This window comes from Monodelphis domestica, chromosome 1, assembly GCF_027887165.1.
Source record: "Monodelphis domestica isolate mMonDom1 chromosome 1, mMonDom1.pri, whole genome shotgun sequence".
Lineage (NCBI taxonomy): Eukaryota > Metazoa > Chordata > Mammalia > Didelphimorphia > Didelphidae > Monodelphis > Monodelphis domestica.
Genome location: NC_077227.1, coordinates 590,064,211 through 590,078,341, shown reverse-complemented (window position 1 = coordinate 590,078,341; position 14,131 = coordinate 590,064,211).

Sequence of the window (14,131 nt, the reverse complement as noted above, 5' to 3'; positions counted from 1 at the left end):
TTTCTTCCTTTCTTCCTTTCTTCCTTCCTTCCTTCCTTCCTTCCTTCCTTCCTTCCTTCCTTCCTTCCTTCCTTCCTTCCTTCCTTCCTTCCTTCCTTCCTTCCTTCCTTCCTTCCTTCCTTCCTTCCTTCCTTCCTTCCTTCCTTCCTTCCTTCCTTCCTTCCTTCCTTCCTTCCTTCCCTCCTTTCCACTTACCTTCCATCTTAGAATCAACAGTGTATTGGTTCTAAGGCAAAAGAGTGATAAGGGCTAGGCAGTGGGGGGGTCGTGCAACTTGCCCAGGGTCACACAGCTAAGGAAGTCTGAGACCAGATTTGAACCCAGGACCTCTTATCTCTGGGCCTGGCTCTCAATCCACTGAGTCACCCAGCTGCCCCCCTACATTTATTTCACTGGAAGAAAAAGTGGAATTTACTAAGAAGATAATTTAAGGTCAATATCAGGAAAGACTTCTTTAGAGCTGTTCATGAATGGAATGGCTCAGGAGGTAGTGGATTCTTTCTCCTTGGAGGTCTTCAAGATGACCAGAAGTAGATTACTTGCCATGTATATTATAGTAAAAAAAAAATATATATATATATATATATATATATATATATATATATATATTACTTTTTCAGGTATAAATGGGGCATGGTAGTCACTGAGGCCCCTTGAACTCTAACATTTTGCCCTTCTACTTCTGTAGTTCAAGAGAAAGGTTGAGATTGGAAATGCGATTTAGGATTTCCCAACATAGTGAATCAGTTGTCTACTGATAATGTTTTAAAAATATAGGATCATCCCTGTAGGTTTGACAATCTCAGCATCAGATTATAAAGCTCCATAGTAAGGGAAAGTTTATTCAAAATGACTTTCTAAGAGTCTTTAAAATGAAATAAAAAAATCTTCTCCAATAATGTTCATTTATAATGAAGATTCATTATCATAATTATTAATATTAATGAGAGGTAGCATGGCATAATAAGATAAAGGATCACTCTTTGAAATGAGAACTAGGTTCCATTCCTGTCTCTAAAACAGTTAGCTGTGTGATGATTAGGAAGTTATTTAACCTATCAGTTGAGCAAATCAGTAAATCTCAAAGTCTATAAGTTATATTTGCACTGATGGAAGGAGTTTCCACAACAGGAATTATTTCCATATTGATGATATCATATATCAGGACCTTGTCTCCTACCCATCACTAAATGGAATGAATAGTTTTATTATTAAAATCATTATTTTTTCTTGGGAGTTCAAAGGCCTTTAAATAATATTTAGTTAATAATACATATCTACAACTAGGGAGAAGAAATACTTAAGGATAATAATAACAATAAAAATAAAATAATGAAACACTTTGAAAGAATGTTTGTGATTCTCAATCTAGAAACCTCTATTTTAATTGTAATTGTAAACTTCTCCAACAAAAATAAAGCAGGAATTATGAGACAAGCAGAAGTGGGTGGGAATAATTAGAATCCAAATATATTTGATGACAAAATTAATTCACATCATTTCCAGGGAAATAGTAATTTACCTTGTCAGTTAGCAATTGTTACTACTAACTAGCCACTTAATCAAGCAACTGGGTTCCATAAAATCAATGCATTTTATTATATTAAACAAGCATTTATTAAGCTCCCATTATGTACCAGGGCTCAGTTGAAATTTAATACCCTAAATTTGCAGTGGATCTAGGATGAATATCTTATAGCAGGAGAGGAGGTGTGGACAAGACATGTGGGCATAATGATGGGCTTGCACAATAGGTAAGAATACATAGGATTGATGGTTAGGAGATGATACAAAATTGAATTGATTAACTTAAAAGTCAAGATTTTGAAGGGAAGAGAGTGAGAGCAGAGCAGAGGGAATAGTTTTGGAAAAATGAGGGACCAAATGATTAAAGATTGTGGTGGGAGCCGAAGAAGAGGAAAGTACAGGAAGAGATGAGAAGATCAGACATTATTGTCAGAGCTTATAAACTCATAGACTGAGGTATAATAAGCCATTTAGTTCAATTCACTCAGGGTTGTTTTGATTTTTGTTTCTCTTATCATTAATGATTTGGAACATTCTTTCATGTGGTCATGTACATACTTTGCAATTCTTTTTAGAATCTTAGTTCATATCTTTTGACAACTTATCTTTTTTTTTAGAATGGGTATTATTCATATTTATTAATTGTTTGTGTCTTGGATACTAAATCCTTGAGGGAGAAATTTGATGCAAAGTTTTTGTTCTCTATTTGATCATTTCCCTTTTTTATCCTAACTGCATTAATTTTGAATGTATAGAAACTTTTCACTTTCATAATAAAATTATCTATTTTGTCTCTTATTTGGTTAAGAATACATCTCCTATCCATACCTGTGAGAAGCATATAATCCATTTCTTTTCTAATTGTTTTATAGTTTGTTATTTAACATTAAGGTCATCTATCCATTTAGAATGTATTATAGAAATATGGTATAAGGTGGTGATCTAAGTCTAATTTCGTCCAGATGTCTTTCTAGTTTTCCTAGGAGTTTTAATGAAATATAGATTTTTTTCTAGGTAATTTATTTTTGCCACTCTATTTATGGGTTTTTGAGTTCAATGGTCTCTGATCCTCCTTCATCTAGTATGCTCCATTGATCTACCTCTCTGTTTTTTTACCAGTTCCAGATGGTTCTGATGACTACTACTATTTAATATAGTTTGAAGTCTGGAAATGCTATTCCCCCCTTTTCTCCATTTCTTTTCATAGTTTCCCTTGATATTCTAGATCTTTTGTTCTTTTGAATGAATTTCATTATTATTTTTATCAAGTACTCCTTTGCTGATTTTATTGGTATAGCATTAAATGTATAAATTAATTTTAGTAGTATTGACATTTTTATTTATATTGCTAGGACCTAGCCATGAGCACCAATCTAACTATTTCAATTCTTAAAGGAGCTCTTTATAATTGAATTTACACAAATTACCCTAGCTATTTTACACATTTTGTAGACATTTGGAATTTCCTTTATTATTATTGCTTCTTGTGTTTTATTATCATAAAGAATTTTTAAAGACTATTTTTTATCCTGAAACTCTGCTGAAAATGTTAATTGTATCAATGAATATCTTCTAATTCCCTAGAATTTTTCAAATAAACCAAGTAAACATCAACAAATATGGACAGGTTTGTCTTCTAGTGATCCATTTATTGTGCTTTTCTTCTCTTGCCTTACTACCAATGCTGTTTGTGCTGTAGCAGAACTGTTATACCATTTCTAGAACTATATAAAAAATAGTGGGGAGAAAGGGCATCTTTGCTTCACTCCCATATTTACTGGAAAATATTCATCATCATTGAATATAATGATTGCTTTTACTTTAGACAAATGTTTTTATGATATTAAAAAAGCTGTTTTTTTCTATGCTTCATAGTTTTTTCTTTGTTTTATTTTTGAGCATAAAGAGTGTTGTATTTTGTCAAAGGCTCTTTTATGCATTCATTGAGATAACCATATTGTTTTGGTTTTTAATATGAACAATTATCTATTTTCCCCCTAATTTCCTAATTCCATTCTTGGACATAATGAATGATTTAAAAAAAAATAACTGTAGAATGTTTATTTAAAATTTTAGTGTCCATGTTCATTAATGATCTTGGCCTATAGTTTTCTTTCTATGTTACTCTCCCTGATATAGATATTGGGACTATATTTGCCTCATAAAAGGTTTCTACTTTATTTTTTTGCAGATAATTTATGAAGAATGGGTACTACCTTTTATCTAAAACTTTGATAGGATTTTGTGAATCTATCAGGACAAAGAATGTTTTTCTTTGTTAGTTCATTTACAGCAGGACCTATTTTCTTTTCTGAGATTGAATTATTTAGGATTTCTAAGAAGAGCTTCTGATAGTTTGAGCGGTCTATATTTTTGAAGGTATTCTTCAGTTTCTTTTGTATTCTCAATTTTGTTAGCATTTAACTTCCTAATATGTTTTTTTAATCATTATCTTTGTTCTCGTTTGCCTATGACTTAACCTTGCTCATTTATTATTTTAATGATTTGACTTTTTTCTATCTTCTTTTTAATTATACTAGCTAACGTTTTATCAACTTTATTAGTCTTTTGGAAGAACTAGCTTTACGTTTCTTTATCATTTCTGTTTATTTAGTTCTAATTTCTATAGCTCTCCTCTACTTTTTAGTATCAGCTTTGGAGTGTTTTTTTTAGATTGTAAGCTAGATTCTAGTTTTTTTCTAATTGCATATTCATTTCATTAATCCTTTCTTTCTTCTCTTCTTAATAATAATAATTGTTAAAAGCTTGTAACAATATAATTTTCCCCCTGAGAACTATGTTAGCTGCATCTCTGAAATTCTGGAATGTTGTTTCATCATTATCATTTTATTTCACATTACTATTTATTCTCTCTTTTATTTGTTCTTTGACACATTCATTATTTAGGATTTCTTTGCTAAATTTCCATTTGGGTCTATTTCTTTTGTTTGTAATCCCTGAAACAGTTACCATTTTTTCTGTGTTATGATCTGTAAAATATTTTTAACTATTTCTGTCTTTTACCATTTCTGCTAGTACAATATGTGTGTGTCCTAGTACATAGTCAATTTTTATAAAAGCTTCATATGGTTCTGGGAAATATTTCATTTAGATGATGCTATAAGTCTTTTAACTCTAGTTTCTCCAACAATTTGTTCAATTCCATATATTCTCTTTTGTTTATTATTCTGTTAGACTTATTCAGATTGAAGAGAGGGATTTTGAAGTCTGCTCTCACTATTATGTTACTTATATGTCTCGTGGTTCAGAAAGGGTTTCCTTTATGAATTTGGATGCTAAGGCATTTGCAGTGCATAAGTTTATTAATGATATTTGTTTGTTTTCTATGGTTCCTTTCATTATAGTATAGTTTTCTTATTTATCTATTTTTGATTTTGGACTGTTTTTACTTCATCAGATAACATGATTCCAATTCCTGTTGGATTCATTTGATATATAGTAATTTTTTCCATTCCCTCAGTTTTATTATGCATATATATTTTCTTTATAAATGAATTTCTGGTAAGCAACAGACTGCTGGTTTACTTATTATTATTATGTTTTAAAATTATATTTAAATTATTTTTCCATAGTTACATGAATCATGATTTTTCCCACCCCTCTTCCCTCTCCCTTCCTAGAGCTGACAAGCAATTTCACTGGGTTATACATGTATCATTGTTTAAAACCTATTTCTATATTATTCATATTTGCAATAGAGTGATCTTTTAAGGCCAAAACCCCGATCACATCCCCTTTGAATCACATTAATGATCATATGTTTTTCTTCTGTGATTCTGTTCACACAGTTCTTTCTCTGGATGTGGATAGCTTTCTTTCTCATAAGTTGATCTGATTGTCCTGGATCATTGCATTGCTGATAGTAAAAAAAATTCTATTACATTTGATTGTGCCATAGTTTGTCAGTTTCTTTGTACAATGTTCTCCTGGTTCTGCTCCTTTTACTCTGCATTAATTCCTGGAGGTCGTTCTAGTTCACATGGGATTCCTCGAGTTCATCATTCCGTTCATCACAATCTTATTCCATCACATACCACAGCTGTTCCATAATCAATTGATGCCCCCTCATTTTCCAATTTTTGGTCACCACAAAGAGCTATAAATATTTTTGTATATATTTTTTTCCTTATTATCTCTTTGGGATACAAACCCAAAAGTGGTATTATTGGGTCAAAGGATAGGCAGTCTTTTAAAGCTCTTTGTTCATAATTCCAAATTGTCCTCCAGAATGGTTGGACCAATTCACAACTTCACCCACAATGTATTAATGTCCCAATTTTGCCACATTCCCTCCAAAATTTATCACTTTCCTTTGCTGTCATATTGGTCAGTCTGCTAGGTGTGAGATGACACTTGAATGTTGTTTTAATTTGCATTTTGCTAATCAGGAGGGATTTAGAATATTTTTCATGTGCTTATTATAGCTTTGATTTCTTCATGTGAAAATTGCCTCTTCATGTCCCTTGACCATTTATTGATTAACTGTTTTCCCAGTTTGTTGCTTTCCTTCTAATTTTGGTTGTATTAGGTTTTTTAAAATACAAAATCTTTGTAATTTGATATAATTGTAGTCATTCATTTTACATTTTAAAATGTTCTCTATCTCTTGTTTGGTCTTAAATTCCTTCTTTTCCCAAAGATCTGACAGGCATTCTGTTCTATGTTCACCTAATTTATTTATTCTTTCACTCTTTATATTTGTCATTTACCCATTTTGAATTGATCTTGGTATAGGATGTAAGATGTTGAACCAAACCTAATTTTTCTCATACTATTTCCCAATTTTCCCAGCAGTTTTTGTCAAATAATGAGTTCTTGTTCCAAAATCTGGGATCTTTGGGTTCATCAAATACTAGCTTGCTGAGGTCATTTACCCCTAGTGTATTCCATTGATCCACCCTTCTGTCTCTTATCCAGTACCATATTGTTTTGATGACAACTGCTTTATAGTACAGTTTAAGATCTGGTACTGCTGGCCCCCATCCTTCACATTATTTTTATTTCCCTTGATATTCTTGACCTTTTGTTCTTCCAGATGAACTTTGTTATAATTCTTTCTACTTTTATAACAAAGTTTTTTTGGTAGTTTGATAGGTATGGCACTGAATAAGTAGATTAATTTGGGTAGGATTGTCATTTTTATTATATTAGCTCATCCTATCCATGAGCAATTAATATTTTCCCAATAGTTTAGATCTAGTTTTAATTTTGTGAAAAGTGGTTTGTAGTTGTGTTCATATAATTCCTGTGTTTGTCTTGACAGATAGATTTCAAAATATTTTATATTGTATAGAGTGATTTTTAAGTGGAGTTTCTCTTTCAAACTCCTGCTGCTGAGTTATGTTGGAAATATATAGAAATGTTAATGATTTATGTGTTTATATTGTACCCTGCAACTTTGCTGAAGTTAATTATTTCCAGTAGTCTTTTAGTTGATTTTATGGGATTCTTTAAGTATACCATCATATCATCTACAAATAGTGATAGTTTAGTTTCCTCATTGCCTAATTTAATCCCTTCAATTTCTTTTTCTTCTCTAATTGCTATCTCTAGCATTTCTATAACAATATTAAATGATAGAGATGAGAGTGAGTATCCTTGCTTCACTCTTGATCTTTTTGGGAAGGCTTCTAACTTGTCCCCATTGCAGATGATACTTGCTGATGGTTTTAAATATAAACTGTTTATTATTTTGAGAAATGGCCCTTCTATTCCTATATTTTCTAGTGTTTTCAATAGGAATGGGTGCTATATTTTATCAAAGGCTTTTCCTGTATCTATTGAGATAATTATGTGATTTCTGTTGGTTTGGTCAATTATGTGGATGGTTTTCCTAATATTAAACCATCCTTGTATTCCTGGTATAAATCCCACCTGATCATAGTGAATAATCCTCATCATAACTTGCTGGTGCTATTTTTTTTAAGCCTCACCTTCCATTTTCAAATCAATATTGTGTATTAGATCCAAGGTAGAAGAGCCGTAAGGGAGAGGCAATGGGGATTAAGTGACTTGCCCAGGGTCACACTACTAGGAAGTATCTGAGGCCAAATTTGAACACAGGCTCTCTGGTCTTTAGACTTGATTCTCAATATTCCACTGAACCACCTAGCTGTCCCCTGGATTTTATTTTCTTCTCTCATTTGTCACTGTTTTTCATTTTATTAGGTTGTTTAATCCACTCATATTTAACATTGTGAGAGTTAGGCTTATATCCTCTATCTGACTCTCATATTGTTTTGTCTCCAAGTTATTTCCCCTCTCTTCTGCTGTAAGCACAGTACCATGTTTCATTACTTTGATTCCTTTATCTTAGTCTTTTTTCTTCTTATTTTCCTGGAGGTGATTTGTGAATTCTTCCGATTGGTATTTTGTTTTCTAAGTTCAGAAGTTTTAGGCAACCCTATTCTATTATTTCCTGCATTATGATGTTAAGGTTTTTTGTCCTGTCATATTCTTCTGGAACACTTATGATCCTTAAATTGTCTCTCTATAGCCTAATCTGGACAGCAATATATTTTGCTTACATAGTGAGGATATTTTCTCTTAAAGTTATTTTTTATTCTTTTCTAGATTATCCTTCAATATATTTCCAACCCTAATCTGTTGTTCTCTCTTTTGCTTCCTTGATGAGACTTTACATCAGAGATTCAAGTTTTTCTATTCTGACCAATAATTTTTTGGTAAATTTTCTGTTCATGCCATAAATTCTGCTCTTATAATTCTTATTTCTCTCTTAAACCACTCAGAAACAGTGTGTTATGGTTCCATGTTCTGTACACATTCAACAGGGTCCTCTGTCTCTTCAGGTGGTGAATAATTTTCCTTCATTTTTCAGTTTTTATTCACAAATGTCTGAACTTGCTCACTAGATCTGGAAATAATAATTCCTTCTGTTGCAAATATTTTCTCAGATGATTTGTCTCTGTGATCACGGTTCCTAAGTTTTCTTCCTGAAGTATCTGGTAATTTCATGGTTTTTTCTCTAATTTTCCCCTAGTCACTTTTTCACTTTGTGCCCTCTGATGGTGATTTCCTTGGGGGATAGCTCATAAAGGTTCTTAGCATTTTTTTTTTTTTGCTAAGCAAGTCATAGTTTGCCAGACTAGGTCTCTATCCAAAATCAATCAATAAACAATCAATCAACATTTATTAAGTGATTACTGTATGCCAGGCCCAGAAGATTGAAAAAGTAAAAATGATAGCCCTTGCCCTCAGAGCTCAAAATCTAATGGAGGAGACTACATGCAAACAAATATATCCGAACAACCTACATATAGGATAATAGAGAATAAGGGAGGCATTAAAATTGAGAGAGGTTGGGTAAGGCTTTCTGTAAGAGACAGGATTTTATTTGGTACTTAAAGGAAGCCAGGGAAGTCAATATGTGGATGAGAGAAGAGATACTATTCTAGGTAGATTAGACAGTCAGAGAAATTGCTCAAAGCCTAGATAGAATTCTTTATTTGTGAAATGGCCAGGATGCCAGTGTTGCTGGATTGAAGAGTATATGTTGGGGAGTAAGATAAAAGAAGATTGGAACTATAGAAAGAAACTAGTTTATGAAGGGTTTTGAATGCCAAACTGAGGATTTTGCATTTGATCCTAGAGGTATAGGGAGTCACTAGAGTCTATTAAGTAGGGAGAATAAAATGGTTAGAATTGTATTTTAAGAAAATAATTTTGGTGGCTGAACAGAAAATGTGTTGGAGTGAGTCAGGTAGACTCACCAGCAAACATAGTCAAGGCAGGAGGTGATGAGGAACTACAAAAATGGTGACAATGTCAAAGGTGAGAGGGAAGACATTCAAAAGATGTTACATAGGTGAAATCAATAGACCTTGGCAACAGATTGGATACAGAGTGATGATGGTTATTGAGCATGATTCCTAGGTTATAAGCTTGAGGGACTGAGAGGACAGAAAAAGCAGATGGGATATGGTATAATAGAGAAGCTGGAAGGATGATAATAATATATAATATATAATAAGTTGACAGTTTTTTTTGAGGTAGTCATATATGTGGGTATATTTGGAGACAGTAGGAAGAGTCAATAGATAGGAAGAGACTGAAAATAGAAAAGTGAGGGTGGCAAAGCCTCCCAGAAGCGATATAAGTTGTAGCAAGAGGGGTTACTCTGATTAAAGAGTAAGATTATTTCTTCATGCGAGACAGGGATGAAGGAGGAAATAGTAATAAAAGACATCTGAGTGATATGAGATGACATAAGAAGAGGAAGCTCATAGTGAATGGTTTCTTTTTTTTTTCCTATAAAACACAAGGCAAGATTTTCAGCTAAGAATGTCAGAGTAGGAGGAACCATGAAAAGGTGATTAAGAGTTTTGGAAGATTTGCTGTGGAGATTGAGAGAGTGAGTTGATAAGGGAAGAGTAATGGGATTGTCTTTTAACTGTGAGCATCCAGTTGAGGTCATATAATATAAATTTATAGTGGACCCAACCAGAATGATTTTGTGGTTTTCTCCACTTTTGTTCAGTAGCATGTGTTTGTAGGATCAAAGATAGTGAGTGGTAGGAGTAGTCCAAGGCTGAGGCTTGACAGGATATAATTTGTGATATGATAAGAAGTCTAGGGACTGAAGAGAACAGTGTACTATTCAAACTGTTTACCAAGGAATCAAGATGGGAAAAAGAAGAGAGTAGCTAGTGTAGCAATGATGGCTTGGGTGATAACTGAGGGGTCAAGGGACTAAAAGTCATGATATGGATCAGCAGAAGTGTTTGGTAAGGAAAGAGAGAAGGAGAGGTAAAGATCCAATAGATTATGGTCAGATAAAGAGATTTCAGAATTCTTGAGCATGTAGGTTGTTTATTTATGGGTGATGGCAAGATCTTTTGGTGTGTTTGGGTTGGAATAGAGGAGGTCATGGAAAGCAAGTTGGTAGAGGAATTGAGTGGATAGGGTGTTTTAGGGAGATTCACTATTTATGTTGAACTCCCCAAGAATGAGGGGAGAAATTAGAGAGGAGAAAAAACTTATTGAGAATAAGGACTGGGATTAAGAAATTTTGGGAAGAAGATAGAGCCAAGATGGTGGTTTAGTAGCAGTGAAAGCTGGAACCACTCTGATAATCCTTTCAAACCAACCTTAAAATAGTGCCTCAAAATCACAGGAGTCATAAAGCCAACAAGGAGATGGAATGATGGAGCTTTCCTACAGAAAACAACTTGAAAGGTAGAGAGAAAGAGTTGATTTTCACAGGATAAGGGGGAACTAGAAGTAAAATTGCACACAGAAGAGTATGGGCCAACCACCTCCCATCTATTGTGCCAGGTTCTAAGCCTAGGCATAGACCAACTTTGTGATCCTGGGACCCTGCCTAATCCAATAGCATGGCACACCACAAACACCTCTTGATGTCCCAAGCTTTGACACCAGTTCACAGTAAGGCCCTGAAGTTCATAGTTCTTGGTCCTTTCAAGCCTGTGGTGAAGCTCCTAGGCATAGGGCAAAGTAGTTCACAGTGCTGAGTCCTTCAAGTCATCAGCAGAAGAAACAGAATCAATAGTTTTCAGAACTCCCAGTTCATGGGCAAAAAAAGTCTAGGAAAATGAGCAAACAGCAACAGAAACACCTTACCATAGAAATTTTCTATGATGACTAAAAGCAAGGAACAGGTGCAGAAGGGTGAGAACAAAGCAACCACATATAAAACTTCAAAGATAAATGGGAATTTGTCTCAGATGCTGAAAGAACTCAAAAAGCAATTAAAAATCAAATAAAAGAGATTTAATTGTTTATATTCCTACATGGAAAGATATTTGCAACTCAATTTTTTTTATCATTAACATAGTAGCTGGAAGAAGTAAACAGAGAGAGTATGGTAGTAAGCTATTTAGGATGATATGCAAAAAAATCAATGGGGGAAAAAGAATTTTACTAAGAAAAATGGGAAGAGAGTGATAAAATGGGAATAATTAAAAGCAAAAAGAGATCTGAATAAAAGAGATAAGGAAGGTAATTACATCTTGATAAAAGTATAGACAATGAAATATCAGTATTTTAATGGTATAGCATCCAGATTTTTAAAGGAGAAACTAAAGGAGCTTAAGAAGGAAATAGACAGTAAAACTATACTAGTGGGGGACCTTAACCTTTCCCTATTAGAACTAGATAACACTAACCAAAAAATAAATAAGAAAGACATAAAGGAAGTGAATGAATTTTTAGAAAAGTTAGACTTAATAGTTATGTGGAGAAAATTGAATAGGGATAAAAGAAATATGCCTTCTTTTCAGCAGCACATGGTATATACACAAAAATTGACCATGTACTAGGAGATAAAAACTTTGCAACCAAATGCAGAAAAGCAGAAATAATAAATGCAAATTGTTCAGATTATAATTCAATAAAATTATAATCAATAAGGGTTCATGGAAAGACAAATTAAAAATTAATTGGAAACTAAGTAATCTAATCCTTCAAAACAGGTGGGTCAAAGAACAAATCATAGAAGCACTCACTGATTTCAATAAAAAGAATGACAATGAGGAGGCAACATATCAAAATTTATGGGATACAGCCAAAGGAGTATTCAGTGGAAAATTTCTATCCCTGAATACATACCAATAAAATAAAGGACAAATAAAAACAAATCAATAAATTGGGCATGCAACTAAAATAAACTAGAAAAAGAACAAATTGAAAATCCCTAAACACTGAATTAGAAATCCTAAAAATCAAAGGAGAAATTAATAAAATTGAAAGAAAAGGAACTATTGGACTAATAAATAAGACTAGAAGTTGGTTTTGTGGGGAAAACCCAAATAAAATAGTCAGAGCATTGGTTAATTTAATTTTAAAAAAGGAAAGAAGAGAATCAAATCACCAGTTTGAAAAATGGAAAGGGTGATTTTTACTTCCAATGATGAAGATATTAAAGCAATGATTAGGAGCTAGTTTGCTCAGTTATATGACAATAAATCTGACAATCTAGGTGAATATTTACAAAAATACAAATTGTCTAGATTAACAATAGAGTAAATAGAATACTTCAGTAATCCCATCTCAGAAAAAGAAATTGAACAAGCTATCAATGAACTCCCTAAGAAAAATCCCCAGGGCCAGATGGATTCATAAGTGAATTCTATCAAACATTTAAAAAACAATTAGTCCCAATACTATACAAACAATTTGGCAAAAGAATAAAAGAAGGAGTCCTACCAAATTATTTTCATGACACAAATATTGTGCTTATATCTAAGCCAGGAAGACCAAAAACAGAGAAAGAAAATTATATACCAATTTCTTTGACAAATATCAATGCAAACATTTTAAATAAAATACTAGCAAAGAGACCATAGCAATATATCAGAAGGATTATTCACTATTATCAGATGGGATTTGTACCAGGAATGCAAGGCTGGTTTAATATTAGGAACACTGTCAGCAAAATTGACTATATAAATAATCTAACAGAAATCACAAGATAATCTCAATAAACTTGGGAAAAGTCTTTGACAAAATATAATACCCATTCCTGCTAAAATACTAGACAACACAGGAATAAAAGGGCTTTTTCTTAAAACAAGTAGGATTTATCTAAAACCATCAGCAAATATCTTCCACAAAGGAGATAAGTTAGAAACATTTCCAATAAGATCAGGAATGAAGCAAGGTTGCTCATTATCATCACTATTATTTAATATTGTATTTAGAAATGTTAACTTTAGCAATAGGAGAAGAAAAAAGAAATTGAAGGAGTTAAAGTAGGCAATGAGGAAACTAAATTATCAATCTTTGTGGATGAAATAATGGCATATTTAGAAAATCCTAGCGAATCAATTAAAAAACTAGTTGAAATGATGAATAACTTTAGCAAAGTGGTAGGATCCAAAACAAACCAACACAAATCATCAATATTTCTATATAATTCCAACAAAACTCAGCAGCAAGAGTCAGAAAAAGAAATTCCATTTAAATCACTCTAGACAATATGAAATACTTGGGAATCCATTTGCCAAAACAAACACACAAATTATATGAACACAATTACAAAACACTTTTGACACATATAAAGTTAGATGATTTAAACAACTGGAAAAACATTAATTGCTCATGGGTAGGCCAAGATAATATAATAAACATGACAATCCTACCTAAATTAATTTACTCATTCCATACCATACCAATGAAGTTATTGAAAACCTATTGTATAGAATTGGAAAAAATAATACACCATAGAATACAATTTACCTGGAAGAACAAAAGGTCAAGATTATCAAAGGAACTAATGAAAAAAAATGAAGGTTGGTGGACTAGAGATATCAAGTTCTAAACTATAATATACATCAGTAGTCATCAAAATAATCTGATTTTGGGAATATATTTCTCTAGAGTAAGGTCCCAAGTAATGGCTACACTTCCCTCCCAGTCAAAAGTTTTCTTAATTACTAGCAGAGAACTCCAATCAAAGGAGTATGGGTCATATGGTAGAGGTCAAAGAAAGCAAGAATTTCTTAGCTAACAAATTGAAATGAATTGGAAGAATCTTTCCCTTCACTAGATTCTACTATCACTGTCTGCTCTGGTCCCTCCCTCCCACTTTGTAACTCACTAGCTT